Source organism: Balaenoptera physalus, assembly GCF_965194825.1.
Source record: "Balaenoptera physalus genome assembly, chromosome: 1".
Classification (NCBI taxonomy): Eukaryota; Metazoa; Chordata; class Mammalia; order Artiodactyla; family Balaenopteridae; genus Balaenoptera; species Balaenoptera physalus.
In genome coordinates, this window is record NC_138882.1 from 160,438,500 (window position 1) to 160,456,568 (window position 18,069).

General features: G+C 39.2%; 1 protein-coding gene across 4 annotated transcripts in view; it reads right to left on the reverse strand.

Moving 5' to 3' along the window:
- The window catches only part of ST3GAL3 (ST3 beta-galactoside alpha-2,3-sialyltransferase 3), a 235,491-nt gene that overhangs the window by 166,988 nt on the left and 50,434 nt on the right, over positions 1 to 18,069 (reverse strand). The window lies entirely within an intron of this gene.

The window sequence follows — 18,069 nt, forward strand, 5'->3', positions numbered from 1 at the left end:
CTTTTGAAAAAACAAACTTTGAGCTTTGTTAGTCCTTTATATTGTAACTTTTTTTAAAAATCAAACTCTTTATTATTTCGTTTTCCTACTTTGGGCTTAATTTGTTACAGTATGTTTTCTAACTTCTTAAAATAGATGTTTAGATTTTCAGCCTTTGGTGCTTTTTTCTAATATATGCCTTCAGGTCTATGAATTTCTCTCAAAGCTTCGTTTTAGTAGCATTATACAAGTTCTGACATGTATTTTCAATACCATTCAGTTCAAGCTATTTACGATTATGACTTTTTTTTCTTTGACCCAATGATGATTTACAAGTTCATTTCTTAATTTCTAAACATACAAGGATTTTCTAGTTATCTTTCTGTTACTGATTTCTAGCTTAATTTCACTATGGCCGGAGAATTTGTTCTGTATGCTATCAACCCTTGGAAACTTGCTGGGACTTGCTTCATGTGTGGTCCGTGGCTTCTTCTTCATTTGCCTGATAAAGTTTAACCTCTTCAATGTGACCTGAATCATTACCTACTCACCGAGTGATATCATCCCATTTATACCCTATTGGCCAGCCATACACGACTTCCCACAGTTTTCCAAACATGCCATGCTCTTTCACACTTTTGTGCCTTTGCCCATAATCTTCCCTTTGCCTCTACTGCTATTCTCTGTGCCTCCTTATTCTATTCAGCTCAGGTATCCCCTCCACCATGCAGCCTTTCCAGGCATTCTCCCCATCCCTGAACCTCCCTACTCGCTGAAGGGCTGTGGCAGTTGGTATCCCTACCTCCCCTCTTTCTGTCTCAATCTATCCTCCACACTGCTGCCAGAGTCATCTTCCTAAAATGCAAATCCCACATTTCTCTCCTGCTTGAAGCAGCAGCATAGCACAGGGAGATCGGCTCAGGGCTTTGCGATGACCTAGAGGGGTGGGATAGGGAGGATGGGAGGGAGGGGATATGGGGACATGTGTATGCATACAGCTGATTCACTTTGTTGTGCAACAGAAACTAACACAGTATTGTGAAGTAATTATACTCCAATAAAGACCTATTAAAATTTTTTTTAAAAAAAAGAATTAATAAGAAAAAAAATATCCTTGCATCAGCGGCTTCCCTGTAACAGAGTCCAAACTCAGCATTCTTTACAAGACTCTCCCCTAGCCCTTCTTCAGGTCCCTACCCCTTTACTCATGCTATTCTCTCTGCCTCAAATGCACTTCTCACCTTATTCATCTTTCAAGTCTAGGCTTGGGAGTCACCTCCTCTATGAAGGCTTTCCTGCACCCATCCCTGACACTGCACTTCTGTGTCCGATTAATCACTCCCTGTCTAACGGTAATAATCAAGGGGAGTGGTAGGAGCAGGAGAATTTCCCTAAACTAACTTTTAATTATGGTATTTATTTTATTTGTAAACATCAATTAAGAGAGACTGAGATTTCCATGTTTTCACAGGAGGGTGTGGGCTTTTTAAAAGGCTGCCAAGCACTGTAAGCCCAGCTATACATCCCTCTATCTTCACACATCTAAGACCTCAGGAACTTATTTTTTAAAAAGTATGTCTTACCTAACCAGACTATAATTTCCTCAAAAGTAGGGACTGGGGCTTAATTTTGATCTTTAGAGACTGGTACAGTAACTAGCTTGGTAAATACAATTAAATGGCTGTGGAATGAACTTTGCTAAGGGAATAAAGGAAAATAAACATTTTAGGTACTCAAATAGAAATTCCACAAGAAACCTCTGGGTTCTGTTAATTCTCCTCCACACAGAAGTCCAGAGCACCACATTTCCAGGCATTTCTATTAAGTGTAAGAACCTTTGATGGCCCTGCTGCATCAAATCTAAACTCACACACCTGACACGAAGGCCCTCTGTGATCTGACTCCGCCCTCCTTCTCCAGCCTTCTGTTTCACAACTCCTCGCCCCTCACCATTCTTCATATCCCTGTCAGCAATCACTGCTGCTTCAGAAATACTGCTAATGTTCTACTTATCTGGAGCATTTCCCCAGGTCCCCAGATGTCCTACTCCACCTGTCAGGGTCCCTGCTTCAGAGCCCATCTCTCTCTCAAGCCTTCCATGATTTCATGTCTTCCTTCTCATCTCTGAAACAGTTAATCTGGCCCTTTCTTATCCTTGGTTCCTTTCTGTGGCCTCAGCTTTCAGTCTGCAAACTTCTCAGGCCCCGGTGCCTCTCTTCCTATGTGCCCCACACTGCCTAGAACAAAGCTGAGTAAGTAACCAACTCTCACTCAGCAGTAATCCTTCTTGTTGACTGACAGAAAAAGTCCCTGATATCTCTACCTTGGCTTCTCTCCCTCCAACTCAAGGGCTGTTTGGGTGGTATTTACACAAAACCCCACAAGGAGCTATCAGCGCAACTTGCATGGCCATTTCCTTGTAATCCTATCTCTCCCAATTACCTCCATGTTATTTCGAGGAAGACATTCCTCCTTTAGCTGAGGGAGAGAAAAGAGCTTGTTTTCATAGCTATATGACAGGATCAAAGGCTTCTCAATTTTCTTCTGTACCACTAAACACACACACACTCAAACCTGAAGTTATTTTGCCTCTTTCTGCCTTTTCAGAGGAAGGAATCCTTAAATTCTCAGCTCTGTGTAACTCTGTTCTATCCTTTCTCTCTGGTAAAATTTTGTTTTCCTGAGCCTTTTAAAATATCCCCAGGTAAATAAAACCACAATATTATGATGATGGCAATTTAAATATGTAACTCTGGGAAATTAAAAACATACAGTTTTGAAGTGCCTTTGATTCACCAATAGTGACTAAATCCAGCCACCACAAGGATGTGAGCAAGGTACTACTGAAGCAGTGAGGGTTCTATGTCCGTCCTGTTCCTCCTGGGTGCCCCACTACTCTAGTTTCCAGCTCCCCTCGGTAGGTGAGAACACGTGCCTGGGGTCTGGTCGGTGGAATGTGGGTTGTAGAAACACATCACCACCAGGCCTGGCCCACTGGGACCTTCTGCACATTCTCCATGTTCTTGCCTGTTTCTGCCCTGTGAGCTGGACCAGAGGACCCAGTGGAAGACTCCACAGCCCTAGGAGCTGGCAGGGTCACTAGACTGAAGGAGTCTGTGTCCCTGAATGAATGAGGTAGGACAGAACTCCTGCCCCTATCCTCACAGATCTGCACTAGATTGTGCCAGGAGAGAAATGAACCTTCATTATGCTAAGCCACTGAAATTTGGGGATAGTCTATAATAGTAATGGGTCTACCTTGATTAAATTGATATCATCCTGAATGGTTAAAGTTAAAAGTAACAATTATTCCTAAGTATTCCTTACAAGCAATTCTGTCTAAAGCTATCTTTTGTTAAACTTCACTAGCCGTATTACTATTTTCCCTTTTGGGTGACTTGGGCACTGGTGCCCCTCAGATACCCCCTCAAGTTACGAAGGACTAGTCCAGCTGCTGGGATCACAGTGGGCAGAAAGCCCCCAGCTCTCAGCCCTCTTCAGGAAATGTCTTGGCAGGAAAGAGCTGTCTTGCCCAGGGTCATGCCCCTCCTCAGGTGGCCTCATCCAAGACTAGTGGCATCCAATGACTAGTCAAGGAGAAAGCACAAATGCACAGCCCCCTCCCCCTAACTCAGGACCATCCCAACTGCACAGTCCCCATGGGGTAGTCTGAGGCCTTTCTTGGGACTCATCACGGCCCAGCTCCTCCCTCTGGACAATCCTGATTCCTTTTCCTCCTTTTCATATCCTTTCCTTCCAGGTGTGTCAATCCCCAAAGCACTACACCATAAGCTCTTCACACGCTAATCTTTATCTCAGAGCCACTTCCCTGTGATCCCAACCTGAGACAGGTACTGTATCCTCGATGCAATACCATGACACTGCCTCCAGGTAGGGCCCAAGTATCATATTTTCCAATCAAAAATAAAAATACACAAAATCACGATGGGATGGAAGCTCTAAAATTGAGACTCTCCACAAAAATTCAGAATGTATTATAGTGTTAAAAGACTAACTCCTTATACACACTATATGTAAAATAGACAATAAGGACCTACTGTATAGCACAGGGAACTCTACTCCATACTCTGTAATAGCCTATATGGGAAAAGAATATAAAAAAGAATGGATATATGTATAACTGATTCACTTTGCTGTATACCAGAAACTAACACAGCATTGTAAATCAACTATACTCCAATAAAAATTTTAAAAATTAAAAATCAAAAAATTAAAGACTAACTCTTTGCAAGAAAATAAGAGAAAAAGCCCCTCTAAGAAAAGGTGCTTTGAAATTGTCCTAAAGAAAATATTACCACCTTGCTTGTAATCAAGTAAAAAATTAGTACCCACAAAACAAAAATTATTGACGATCTATTATCCATCTGTACCATTATCTGGTCTTATAATTAAAGCAGTTACCTCTTCAGTGCTTGTTACAACACAGCGCTAAGAGCTTTATAAGCACTCTCTCGTTGAACGCTTAACTAGTTCTGCAGGTGATAAAACTCAGGTTCACAGAGTAAATAAACTACCCAATGTCGCATAGCTGGGACTCAAAGTTAGGTCCCGCTTACTCTGAAGCCTCAGCTCTCTCGTAAGTCTTACATATTTTTGCATACTGCATATATGTTCTGCATATTCAAGCTCTGAGAGAGCTTAAGAACTGCAACTAGTTCACTAAGTAATTTGCAGGGGGGACAGAGGGAAAGCAAAAGGCAGGTATCTGTGATTCCAAAATCTATGGTCTCTCCTCTCATCCCTCTACCGATGACAGGCAGAAGCCCTGCCTTCTAGGTGTACACGGCCTAGTGAACGCATTAGTGAAAGAACAATTCCAGGCACAATTTTGCCAGAAGGATATCAGCACAAGCCTGTCCGGAGGCAATCAAAAGGTTCTTCTGCCCTCTTGTGGCTCAAGAAGACTGCTACATATCAAAGCTCCATTAAAAAGCTAAAATACCATATAAAGGCACTTGGCAGTAGGACACAAAACAGCAGGAGGCAACTGTGATTGGCTCAAATGGAGCAGATTTAATAACTCAAAAATTTGATTATGCTAACCATTGCTTGTAATAAGAAAGCTCATAATAAGAATAACAGAATACTAGACTTCAGAGAACAACAAGAAAAAAGTATTTGGGGGGAATTCCCTGGCAGTCCAATGGTTAGGACTCTGCGCTTTCACTGCTGAGGGCCAGGGTTCAATCCCTGGTCGGGGAACTGAGATCCCGCAAGCCGCGCGTGGGCACAGCCGAAGTATTTTGCCATGATTATAAAGAATACAATAATAAGCTACATCCTTTCAGAACAATGATAAAAGTTTAAAACACTCCAAGGATTCAGATCCTTGCTTTTCACACCTAATATATTTTAGAACTCTTTTCATATCAGCAAATTTACAGCCTCCTCATTCAGGTGCAGGGCACCCCTACTGGTGAACACGTAAGTTGCTTCCAAAATCCTGCTATTAAAAACAATGATGCAAAAAGCAAACGAACAAAAAATGCTGCTGTGGATAATCTTGTGCACAGACCATTTTGCAAATGTTCGAGTATACCTGTAGATGGATTCCTGGAAGTGGAAATGCTGGGTCAAAGGGCACATGCAAGCCTTAGCACTACTTCCTTTTTGAAACTCCTTCCTCTGACTTTCCCTCCTATCTCTCTGGCTGCTCCTTCTAGGACTCTTCCCATGCTTTTTTTTTTTTTTTTGGCCAAGCCACATGGCATGCGGGATCCTAGTTCCCCGACCAGGGATCGAACCCACGCCCCCTGCAGTGGAAGAGCGGAGTCTTAACCACTAGATGCTAGGGAAGTCCTTCCCATGCTTTCTTAAAAGTGTAAGAAACATTGGTTATTCAGGGTGACTTTACAAGAGGTGACCATCTACCGCTCACCCCTTAGATGCTGGTACCCCAGGATTTGGTCCTTTGTCTCTTTTATCCTACATACTCTCCTAGCTATCAGTTTCCTTCCCTGAAGGCAGCCAAAGTTATCATTACTGGGTTTTATGCTTCCAGAGTTATTTTATACATATTTACGTGAATCTATAGGTAATATATGTGCCTGTGTATGTATAAATATGAATATATATGCACAAGCCTTCCCCCTTGCTATATAAATATATTTTATATTTGTATATAAATGGTAGGATTTGTAACCTGAATTGAAGCAATTGAAGGGCATGTTGCCAAGCAGCAACTTTCACAGGAGAAAACTGTGGCGCCAAACATTTTTCCACCTATAGCTATCTGCCAGACACCTGGAGTGAATCCACAGGAGAAGGTAAGATTAGAAGTACTGTCTCCCACTCTAGCCTACTATTTCAAAAGTTCTTACAAAGTAGCCACAAATTAATTCAAGAGCTACAGAAAGGATAGAGCACAGAGGCCAGTAAACAAAAGATCGGAGTCTTTGGCAGCTGTCGTTACTAACCTATAAAAAGTTTTGTTTGATTTTTTTTTTTTAATGAAAGTTTTCTAACCGCACAAAAGTGGAGAGAAGACTATTATGAGCCCCATCCTACAGATTAAACAATTAAACATTTTGCTACTGGCTTCCTGGTTTTGTTCTCTCCCTTCCCAGCCCTCCCTCGCCCCCTCTTTATTTCTCCTTCTCTCTTTTTCAGCTGTATTATTTTAAAACAAATATCTGACATCATGCTGTTCAATCCCTAAATATGTCTAGACATTATCATAAAGCCCCAAAACATTTCCTTACATGACCACAATGTCATCACACCTAACAAAGTTAATTTCTTAATATCATCAAATGCTCAGTCCACATTCATATTTCCACAATTATTTCAAAAAAACCTTTTTACACTTGGCTACTTAGGTTTTGAGGGAACTGTACAGCTAAAGAAATTCCAAGCCCAGCCTGCAATAGCCTGTGATTATTAAATCTTAAAAGAATTCCCAGGCTCCCAAACCCTCACCAACAGGAAATGAACTGCTAAAGCTATACAGCTACCTGGAAGGGCATTCCTCCCACTGCCCACCCTGACGTGGCCTTGACAGATGACGGTTAAGGAAGAACCACTCTATACCCTTCACCTATCATCCTCCTACCCCCGAGTCCTAATCAGCCACTAATCTGTTTTCTATCTCTGTATGTCTGCCTGTTTTGGACATTTCACACAATATGTGGTCCTTTGTGACTGGTTTCTTTCACTTAGCATACTTCAAGGTTCATTCATGTTGTAGGATCTATAAGTACCTCATTCCCTTTTATTGGTGAATAATATTCCATTGTACAGATAAACCACACCTTATTTACCTATTCACCAGTTGATGGATATTTGGGTTGTTTCTACTTATTGGCTATTATGAATGATGCTGCTATGGATGTTTGTGTACGAGTTTTAATGTGCACATATGTTTTCCTTTCTCTTGAGTTTATGCCTAGGAGTGGAACTGCTGGGTTAAATGGTAACTCTAAGTTTAACTTTTTAAGGAACTGCCAGACTGTTTTCCAAAGTCGCTACAGCATTTTATATTCTCACCGGCAGTGCATAAGGGTTCCAATTTCTCCACAGCATCACCAACACTTATTATCTGTCATTTTGATTACAGCCATCCTCATGGGTGTTAAGCAGTATCTTGTGGTTTTGATTTACATTTCCCTAGTGACTAATGATGTTGTACATCTCTCCATGTGCTTACTGGTCATTTATATATCATCTTTGGAGAAATGCCTATTGGATATTTTGCCCATTTTAAAAATTGGATTATTTGTCGTTTTATTATTGAGCTATAAGAGTTGTGCTTTCTATTTTTCCCCACCTTTTCCATTGAGAATAAAAGGTTCCTAACCACCTAGGAAAGTACTGATTATTCTTCTATAGTAAGAAGTAACCACCATAACTAGTTTTAAACCCATCCAAATCAATCAGTGATAGCTTCACACCATAATAGAAGCTTTTGAAAGCCAGACAACAACAGCAGCTTCAATTCAATGACTATACTTTTTTTTTTTTTTTGGCTGTGTTGGGTCTTCGTTGTGGTGCATGGGCTTCTCATTGCGGTGGCTTCTCTTGTTGCGGAGCACGGGCTCTAGGCGCGTGGGCTTCAGTAGTTGTGGCACGCAGGCTCAGTAGTTGTGGCTCGCGGGCTCTAGAGCACAGGCTCAGTAGCTGTGGCACACGGGCTTAGTTGCTCCGCGGCATGTGGGATCTTCCCGGACCAGGGATTGGACCCGTGTCCCCTGCATTGGCAGGTGGATTCTTAACCCCTGGGCTACCAGGGAAGTCAATGACTATACTTCTGAAAGTCACCCTATCAATGAGTCTTGCTCAGCTAACTGTGAACCCACAGCTAAAGGTCAACCAATCCCTAAATACTCTTCCTTCTGAAAGTCCACCAATCCCTGAACTCCACTCTCCTGAAGACTCCAGAATAAACAGTAGTTGTTAAACTTTTGGTATCAGGCCCTTTTTACACTCTAAAAACTCACTGAGGGCTCCAAAGAGTGTTAGTGTATATAGGTTAATAATTATATTAGTATTTAATATATTAGAAATTAAGGAATTTTAAAATACTAATTCATTTAAAATTAATAATAATAAACCCATTAAATATTACCATACAATATAATAATTATACAATATAATTCTATGAAGAAACAACTATTTTCAAAGCAAATAGTAGGAAAAGAGTGGCATCGTTTTACATTTTTGCAAATCTCTTTAATTTACAACTTAATAAGAGAAATTTGGATTCTCATCAGTTTCTGAAACTGGTTTTTTTTGTTTGTTTGTTTTTACTCTGTGTGGGAGTGAAAAATACGACTGCTAGTACAGTTTGGTGCCACTGCTTTGATTTGTGCAAAGGTTTGAACAGTTTTACCCACCATCACTTTATAGTATTAGTGCAAATGTCAACACACTGCAATGGGCAATCAATATCTTATTATTAATATGAAAATACTCTTGACCAAACTTTGAAAACCACTGCTACAAAAGATAGCTCTCTGCTTTTTTCAGAGAGATGACATTTTAGAAGTACGACTCTCCTTGCTTAAATTACCAACTATTCAACCTTTTGTTTCAGATATTAAGTGTTGGCCTCTTTCCTCAAAATTACTTTTTTGTTTGACTTTCCTGCCTTCTTTTTTTTCTTATTACATTTTTCCTTTTGTTAAGTTTTTAAGTTATGCACTCTTTCTATGTGTGCAGTAGTTAACCCAGAAATCTTACCTGCATATTTAACTCTGAATTTATCAATATATTTAACCCTCTTACCAAACAATACAAGAAGCTCTTGTTTAACTCTTAACAACTTCCTCCCAATTTATATGCTATTATTGACTAGTAGTATGGCTCCATCCCTTTGTTTTTATAATGCCAAATATTGGACAATACTGCCATTCAAAATATATATATGTAGCCAATATTTACTTAAATTTACCCACATGTTTATCATTCTCTTTGCTCACCATTCCTTCCTGCAGCTTCCTTCTGAAATCATTTTCTTTGTTCTGAAGTTTATATTTTGTAAGTGCTTTTATCTGTTGGCAGTTAACTTTCTTCAGTGTTTGTCTCATTCCTGAAAAATGGTTTCACTGCATATACAGGTTCTAAGTTGACAGTTTTCTTCAAACACAATAAAATGGTCCACTGTCTTCTGGCTTTTATTGCTACTCTTGAGAAGTGAACTATCAGTCTAACTGTTATTCCTTTGAAGGTAATCAGTCTTTCCTTCTCTGGCTATTTTTTAAAACAGTTATTACTGAGGTATAATTAGCATACAATAAACTGTCCATAGGTAAAGTGTACCATTTGATGCATTTTGACATATATCTGTGAAATCATCACAATTAAGATAATGAAATCTATCAAGCCCAAAAGTTACCTCATGCCCCTTTAAATCCACCTGTCACCCTACCCCATTCCATGCTACCCCGATCTGCTTTTTGTCACTATAACTAAGTTTGCCTTTTATAAATGGAATCATATTTTATGTACTCATTTGTGTCTGGCTTCTTTCACTCAGCACAATTATTTTGAGATTCATCCATGTTTTTTGTGTATCAATAGTTAATTGCCTTTTTATAACTATGGGAGGTGACGAATGTTAACTAAACTTATTATGGTAGTCATTTTGCAATATATACATATATCAAATTGTCATGCTGTACACTTGAAACCGATACAATGTTATATGTCAATTATGTCTCAATAAAACTGGAAAAAAAGTCCATTCCATTTTAATAGTGAGTAGTCTTCCACTGTGTAGGTATACCACAATTTATCCATTTACCTATCTTTGAGTTATTTCTAGTTTTTGGTTATTATAAGTAAAGCTGCAATGAACATTCATGTACAAGTCTTTATATGAACATATGGTTGCACCTCTCTTGGAGTGGAATGGCTGGAGGTATAAGGTGAATGTTTAATTTTTTAAAAAGCTGCCAAACTGTTTTTCAAAGTGGTTGTGTCATTTTATATTCCCACCAGTAGCGTTTAAATGTTACAGTTGTTCCACATCCTGTACAACACCTGATATGGTCCATCTTTTTAATTTTAGCCATTCTGAAGAGTTTAGAATAATATCTTATTGTGGTTTTGTTTTCCATTTTCTCATAATGACTAATGATGTTGAGTATCTTTTCATGTACTTACTTGCCATCTGCATATCTACTTTGGTAAAGTGTCTATTCATATCTCTGCCCACTTTTATCTGGCTCTTTGTCTTATTACTAAGTTGTAAGAGTTCTTTATAAATTCAAAATACAACTTCATTTCTGTACACGTTTTGCAAAGTTTTCTCCCAGTCTGTGGCTTGCCTTTAAATTTTTGTGATGTTTTTTGAAAAGCAAAACTTCTTACCTTTGATGAAGTCCAATTTATTAATTTTTAGTGGGCTTTTTTTTTGCCCTACTTAAGAAATCTTTACCAAACTCAAGATTCTCTCCTATATTTTGTTCTATGAGTTTTATAGTTTTAGCACTTCCATTTAGTGTATGACCCACTTCAAGTTAATTTTGTATATGGTAAGAAATAAGAATTGAAATTTGTTTGTTTATCCATTTATTGACAACATTATTCTTTTTTCACTGAATTTCCTTAGCACATTTATCAAACATCAGTTGGCCATATATCTGTAGATCTATTTCTGGACTGTTTTCTGTTTCATTGATCTAATGTCCATCTTAATACTAGTACTACTCTGTCTTGATTATTGCAGCTTTTTTTTTTTTAATAATTTCCAGTTGTTTTTTTTTTTTTTAATTTATTTATGTATTTATTTTTGACTGTGTTGGGTCTTCGTTTCTGTGCGAGGGCTTTCTCTAGTTGCGGCAAGCGTGGGCCACTCTTCATCGTGGTGCGCGGGCCTCTCACTATCATGGCCTTTCTTGTTGCAGAGCACAGGCTCCAGACGTGCAGGCTCAGTAGTTGTGGCTCACGGGCCTAGTTGCTCCGCGGCATGTGGCATCTTCCCAGACCAGGGCTCGAACCCGTGTCCCCCACATTAGCAGGCAGATTCTCAACCGCTGCGCCACCAGGGAAGCCCTATTGCAGCTTTATAGTAAGTTTTGAAAGCAGGTAGTATAAACCCTCCAACTTTGTTATTTTTTAAAAGTGTTTCAATTATTCTAGATTCTCTGTATTTCCATATAAATTTTAGAATCAGCTGTCAATTTCTACCCCTCCCCACCCCCCAAAAAAAAACAACCCACCAAGCCTTCTGGGAGTTTGACTGGGAATCCACTGACTTTTTTTTTTTTTTTCCCTTGGCCACACTGTGTGGCTTGTGGGATATCTTAGTTCCCAGACCAGGGACTGAACCCACGCCTCGGTAGTGAGGGGCGGAGTCCTAACCACTAGACTGCCCTGGAATTTCCAGGAATCCACTGACTCAAAACAAATTGGGAATAATCATGTCTTCCGATCCATGAACATGGTGTATCTCTATTTCAATATTCTTTCATTTCTCACCGCAATATTTTGTGGTTTTCAACGTACATAACGGCCATTCTGCTTCCTAGAAGGCCTTCTTCCTTATGCTCAGATAGACCATCCTCCTAACTATCATGAAATGTATATGCATACAGAAAAATTACCCAACCATACCAAGTGAACTGCAAGGAACCCTGTGGAAAATAATAGAAATCAAGTCATAATATTTATTCCCCCTTTTCCCCATTTCCTTCCACTTACAAAGGCAACCATTCTATTGTTTTATATGTGTATATGTTTATCTTCTTTTAGTATATGTTTTATGTACATATACTTTTTCTTACCAACTTTATCCAGGAATAATTTACATAAAATAAATTGCTTCAATTTAAAGTATGCAATTTGGGACTTCCCTGGTAGTGCAGTGGTTAAGAATCCACCTGCCAATGCAGGGGACGCGGGTTGGATCCCTGGTCTGGGAAGATCCCACATGCCGCGGAGCAACTAAGCCCGTGTGCCACAACTACTGAGCATGTGCTCTAAAGCCCACGAGCCACAACTACTGAGCCCGTGCACCTAGAGCCTGTGCTCTGCAACAAGAGAGGCCACTGCAATGAGAAGCCCATGCACTGCAACAAAGAGTAGCCCCCACTCGACGCAACTAAAGAAAACCCAAACGAAGACCCAACGCAACCAAAAATAAATAAAAATAAAACTAAAATAAAATAAAAATTTTAAAAAATAAACTATACAATTTGAAGAGTTCGGGCAGTTATATACATTCATATATAACCACCACCACAATCAAGACACAGAACATTTCTATCAATCTCAAGAAATTCCTTGTGCCCTTTTGTAATCCATCACTCCCCTCACTTTTCACCCCAGTTGAGTACAGATCTGCTTTTAGTTACCAATGATTAGTTTGCATTTTATATAAATGGAACCATACAATATGTACTCTTTTGTGTCTGGTTTATTTTGCTCAGATATGAGTTTGACATTCATCTATGACGTGTGAATCAAGTTTGTTTTTTCACTGCTGAACAGTACATCATGGTGTGGATATACCACATTTTGTTTATCCATTCACCTGTTGATAGACATTTGGGTTGTTTCCAGTTTGGGGATCCTGGGAATAAAGCTGCTATGAGCATTTATGTGCAAGTCTTTAAGCAGTCATATGTTTTTATTTTTCTTGAGTAAATACTTAAGAGTGAAATGACTGTCATTTGGCAGGTGTATAACTTTTTAAGAGACTGCCAAAGTGGTTGCACCATCTTACATTCACAACAGCAACGTATGAGAATTCCAATTGTTTCATTATTCTTGCCAATGGTTTGTTATCATTTCTTTAAAAACTCAAGTGATCCGAATGTTCATTGCAGCACTATTTACAATAGCCATGTCATGGAAGCAACCTAAATGCCCATCGACAGACGAATGGATAAAGAAGTTGTGGTACATATATACAATGGAATATTACTCAGCCATAAAAAGGAACGAAATTGAGTCATTTGTTGAGACATGGATGGATCTAGAGACTGTCATACAGAGTGAAGTAAGTCAGAAAGAGAAAAACAAATATCGTATATTAACGCATGTATGTGGAACCTAGAAAAATGGTACAGATGAACTGGGTTGCAGGGCAGAAGTTGAGACACAGATGTAGAGAACAAACGTATGGACACCAAGGGGGGAAAACTGCGGTGGGGTGGGGATGGGGTGTGCTGAATTGGGCGATTGGGATTGACATGTATACAGTGATGTGTATAAAATTGATGACTGATTAAAAAAAAAAAAACAACTCGAGTGATTCTAATAGGTATGTAGTGTTATCTCATTGTGATTTTAATTTGTATTTCCATGATGAATAACAGTATTGCGAATCTTTTCATGTGCTTATTGGCCATTCGTATCTCTTCTTTTGTAAAGTGTTTCTTCAAATCTTTTGCCCATTTCTGATTAGGCTATTTACCCTCTTATCATTAACTTATAAAAATTGTATATACATTTCAGATACAAATATATATAACTATTGAATATTTTACAATTGAATATTGTATTAAATATTAAACAAGTATTAAATATTCTTTCCCCTTCTGTGGCTTGCTTTTTTATTTTATTAGTGTTTTTTTTAAAGAACAAACATTTTTAATTTTGGTAAAGTTTATCAAATTTTAATTTTATAGTTCATGCTTTTTGTATCCTTTTTTAATGCTTTTTGTATCTTAAGAAATCTTTGTATACCTTTTTAATTTATATAAGTGGCATTGTGTTATCCTGTTTCATTTTTGACTCAAACTATGTTTTTAAGTTCCATCCATGTTGTTTTATGTATATATGATCTGTTACTTATAACAGCTGCATATCATTTCATGTATAAATACCCTATTTTTACCTATTCACCCCCACCCCAGGATAGAAATGCATTCATCCTCCAGTCCCCTGAGCCCACAAATAATGAATATCTCTGTTAAGTTCCATGGAATATAAATAAAGGAGCAGATTTGCTGAGCTAAAGGATGTGCATATACTTCAGTTGATTAATTATTGCTAAACTGAGCTCCAGAATGGCTTTACCAGTCTACCTTCCCACCAGCAAAGGATACTGGTTACTATATTCTCACATTCCTGCCAACATATGACATTATCCAGCTTCTAAGAGGTATTATAAAGTGATATCTTGTTTTAATTTTAATGTTTCTCAAAGCCCATGAGTTTGAATATCTATTCTATATATGAATTTCTCATTCCGTAAATTCCTTGTTCCAATTCTTTGCCCATTTTCTACTGGGATTGCTGGCTTTTTCTTCTTGATTTTCAAGAGTTCCTTGTATATTCTAGATATCAACCCTTGCAAATTTTAAACAATGAAAATTTCTTCTCCCAGTATAATATCTGTACATTAAATTTGTCTACAATGTCTTTAATAACATAAAAATCCTTAAATTTTATTTAGACAAAGTCATCAATTTTTTTTGTTTTATGAGTTGTGCTTTTAAGGTTTTGTTTAGTCCTTCCCCTAGACATCTAAATCACAAAGATAATCTCTCATTTCTCCTGTTAAGTTTCTAATTTTACCATTCTCATTTAAATCTTTAGTTCATCTAAAGCCTACATTTTTACATGGAGTTAGGTATGGATCCAGCTTTCTTTAACTCAGTATGTCCTTTCTCCTTTGATCTGTGGTGTCACTTTTATGCTCTATTAAATTCCTATATGCATGGGTTTGAGCTACTCTTTTTAACTGGTCACTTTTTCTGTTCTAGCATCAACACTACTATTTCTAATAGTATGGCCTTAAGAAGGTCTTAATACCTGGGAGGGCAAGTCCCTCCTCTTCACAGAGATAAATAAAGCTAGCCCGTAATTTGGGTATAAATAGGTACAGATTTCTGTAATGAGCTATGGTTTTCTGAAGGTGGCTGGACTAGATACACACACACACACACACACACACACACACACTCTTAGTTAGCCCTCCTAACCCAGGGCACTTGTGAATTCTGAGACAACTGTGTATAGGAAAGAACTGGCTTACTAGAGGCCCAGCTGGGGGAATCCCTTCAGAAACAGCCGCTCATTAGAAACAGGAAGAGCTTTCATCAAGCCAAAGAGGCAGAAAGACACTGACAAAAGTTAGCAATCTAGAAGAGAGTGGCTGTAATGTGTTTAGAACATGAGATCAGCAAGGGTGGCAAAAGCAGTAGACAGCAACAGAGAGGGAAGAGAGAGCTATTCGCATCCCTCCCATTGTCACATACACTCTTAGAGCAAGTAGTGATTCTCAAAGTATGATCTGTGGTCTACTAACAGGTTCTTCTGGTCTACAAACTGATCCAAATATGTAGTCCTTTCTTTGTGACACATGGAATTTCACACACTTTCGTTTTTATTTATAATTAGGCCTTACCTAGTTATTAGAAACTCACAAAGTAAATAACTGAGTTACAAAAATGTGGTATAAGTAAAACCAAAATTAACATTTTACTGGAGTTTACTATGAACTCTACATCAGTGTTCCCTTAGGAAATGTGGACACCATGCAATATTCAACTATACTGCACAGCTATTACCACTCAGAATTCCTATAATTATCTGCAATACACCCTATTATGGGCATACCTCATTTTATTGCTGCGTTTTGCTGATATTGCGGTTTTTACAAATTGAAGGTTTGTGGCAACCCTGCATCAGCAAGCAAGTCTATCAGAACCATTTTTCCAACAGCATTTGCTCACTTCATGGGTCTATGTCACATTTTAGTAATTCTTGTAATATTTCAAACCTTTTTTTCATTTTTATTATATTTGTTATAGTGATCTGTGATAAGTAATCTTTGATGTTACTATTGTAATTGTTTTGTGGTGTCACAAACCGTGCCCATATAAGATAGTGAACTTAATGGACAAATGTGCGTATTTTGACTGCTCCACCGACCGGCAGGTCCCCCATCTTTCTCCCTCTCCTTGGGCTTCCCTGAGACACAGCGGTATTGAAATTAGGCCAATTAATAACCCTACAATGGCCTTTAAGTGTTCAAGTGAAAGGAAGAGTCTCTCAGTTTAAATCAAAAGCCAGAAATGATTAAGCTTAGTAAGTAAGGCATATCAAAAGCCAAGACAGGCCAAAAGCTAGGCCTCTTGCACCAAACAGCCAAGCTGTGGATGCAAAAAGTTCTTTGGAGGAGGAAGAAATTAAAGTGCTACTCCAGTGAACACACAGAATGATAAGAAAGCCAAACAGCCTTACTACTGATATGGAGAAAGTTTTAGTGGTCTGGATAGACGATCACACCAGCCATGTTATCTTAAGCAAAAGCCTAACCCAGAGCAAGGCCCTAAATCTCCTGAATTCTATGAAGGCTGAGAGAGGTGAGGAAGCTGCAGAAGAGAAGTATGAAGATAGCAGAGGCTGGTTCATGAGGTTTAAGGAAAGAAGGCATCACCATAACACAAAAGCGCAAGGTGAAGCAGGAAGTGCTGATGTAGAAGCTGCTACGAGTTATCTACCAGCTCTAGATAATTAATGAAGGTGTCACACTAAACAATAGATTTTCAGTGTAGATGAAACTGCTTTACATTGGAAGAAGATGCCATCTAGGACTTTCATGGCTAGAGACCAGAAGTCAATACCCGGTTTCAAAGCTTCAAAGGACAGGCTGACTCTCTTAATAGGGGCTAATGCACCTGGCCACTGTGTGTTGAAACCAATGCTCATTTACCATCCTGAAAACCCTAGGGCCCTTAAGAATTATGCTAAATATTACTCTGCCTGTGCTCTATAAACGGAACAAAGCCTGGATGATAGCACATCTGTTTATAACATGGTTTACTGAATATTTTAAGCCCACTGCTGAGACCTACGGCTCAGAAAAAAGATTCCTTTCAATATTACATAAACTTAGTTGATAAAGCAGCAGTAGGGTTTGAGAGGATTGACTCCAATTTGGAAAGAAGCTCTACCTTGGGTAAAAGGCTATCAAACAGCACTGCATGCTACAGAGAAATTGCAGACCACACTGGTGTCTTATTTTAAGAAACTGTTGAGGTCCTGAACCAAGATGGTGGAGTAGAAGGCCATGCTCTCACTCGTCTTGTGAGAACACCAGAATCACAACTAGCTGCTGGACAATCATCGACAGGAAGACACTGGAACTCACCAAAAAAGATACCCCACATCCAAAGACAAAGGAGAAGCCACAATGAGATGGTAGGAGAGGCACAATCACAGTAAAATCAAACCCCATAACTGCTGGGTGGGTGACTCACAGACTGGAGAACACTTATACCACAGAAGTCCACCCACTGGAGTGAAGGTTCTGAGCCCCACGTCAGGCTTCCCAACCTGGGGGTCCGGCAACAGGAGAAGGAATTCCTAGAGAATCAGACTTTGAAGGCTAGTGGGATTTGATTGCAGGACTTTGACAGGACTGGGGGAAACAGAGACTCCACTCTTGGAGGGCACACAGAAAGTAGTGTGCTCATCAGGACCCAGGGGAAGGAGCACTGACCCCGGGGTAGACTGAACCAGACCTACCTGCTAGTGTTGCAGGGTCTCCTGCAGAGGCGGGGGAGGGGGTGCTGTGGCTCACTGTGGGGACAAGGACACAGGCAGGAGAAGTTCTGGGAAGTACTCCTTGGCCTGAGCCTTTCCAGAGTCAGCCATTAGCCCCACCAAAGAGCC